The sequence below is a fragment of the Physeter macrocephalus genome, chromosome 8, assembly GCF_002837175.3.
Source record: "Physeter macrocephalus isolate SW-GA chromosome 8, ASM283717v5, whole genome shotgun sequence".
In the NCBI taxonomy this organism is placed as follows: Eukaryota; Metazoa; Chordata; class Mammalia; order Artiodactyla; family Physeteridae; genus Physeter; species Physeter macrocephalus.
In genome coordinates this window covers 113,975,905-113,977,581 of record NC_041221.1, presented here as the reverse complement: position 1 = coordinate 113,977,581, position 1,677 = coordinate 113,975,905, and positions in this window count along the sequence as shown.

Here is a 1,677-nt window from a genome sequence, read left to right as displayed (position 1 = left end):
CCCCGGGGGGGGGGGGGGGGGGGGGGGCTCTCGAAAATTGGGCCAAGCTGTTCGGTGAAGGTTCGCGACGCGGGACTCACCTCCATTCTCTTCCTTCGCTCTTCCCCCACACCCTGCAACAGGTCGGACTCACGAAAGACTTCAATCAGCATCACAAACATGAGCCAAAAGCACATACCCACCCACCCACCCAGCCCCGCGTGTGCGCCTGCGCGCAAGCGTGCGCGCACGCGCACATCACACACATGCACACACGCGCGTGAACAGCAATTGCAACATTGTGTCCATGACTGCACCGAGCGCTGCCCAACTGGGCTAGCGTTCCAACCTGCAAAACACAGATACATTTTTTAAAATCATGAAAATTAAAAAGAAAAATCAAGAATTCATTGATAATTCTAACTCAGACGTTAACAAGGGCAGAAGTTTACTATGCGCAGATACTGTGAAATGCCCACCAGTGTTACAGCTTTCTGTTATAGCAGATGAATGCCATGTTGGGCAACTATGTCATAAATTTCTGCTCCTCTCTTTTAATGAAATAACCTGACCGTTAACGCAAGTAACTCTTTATTTATTTTAAACACTTTTTTTCCTTAAGGAAAGGACTCTCCACATACCATCCTCTGAACAGCTCTTCAGAAAGTCCCTTGACAGTTAAACTATTTAACGCGAAATCCATTAACTGGAATAATTGAGTTTATTTTTACAATAAATTCACTGAGTAAGTAAGTTGCAGCTGGAATTCTGAGCTTTGTGTTTGGACTGATATCTAGCTAAAGGAAAAACTTAAGAGGGGAATATTTATTTAAATCTACCAGTTTAATTTGCTGGTCAGGTCCCTGGCTTATAACATGCAAAAGAGTAATTAGTTTAAAAGTCCTTCCAGATCCTAACTTCTAAAGCAACCAGGAGAGGAACTTTTAGAATGGAACATCGCGTCCCATTGCTGCCAACATGGCTTTGTCAGTGGTTCCTACTTTCTGTGAAGGCACCAGCTTGTGATACGCCATCTCATTTCACTTTGCATGTGAGACAGAAAACAAAATCCACCAACCGTGTGAACTAATTAATATGCTGGCTGCTACCTTGCATCAATTAATGGTTTGATCACACAGGTTTTTCGTGGGGTTACATCTGTGAACAGCCTGTTTTCCACATGTAAATTTGTGCCTTACACCCTGAGTTGTGTACACTTGCAAACTGTCATTATGATCAACTTTTCCCCCTTTTGAAATAAATGCAGATATTTATTTAATCCTCCCTCCCCCCACCCCCAGTCCAGCCCTCTGGAAGATTAGCCTCCAGCAGATGGAAGAAGAATGCGGTGGTGATGGTTACAATCCTGCAGCCTGGGAAAGCTGGGCGACACCACACCCTCCGATTCACACATTCTTCTGGTCGTGCCAACTCCAAGCACCCTTTGGCCATGCTGCCAAGCGTGGACCCCAGTGTTGTGGGTGGCAAATCCTCTTTCTTCCTCCAGAGCTCCCTGCTTCCCTTGTATTCTCAGATCATTTCAAAATGATGATATCCTCATTAGCCAGCAGAAAAGGGACTAACATCCCAGTCCTCATTCCTGCTGTGTCCACTGCCTGGAGAACACAGCAGTGAGGTTGGGCAGGCACCTGGGAGGAGTCTCCAAGCCATGTGCGCAGCACACAGGTGCAATGCTCA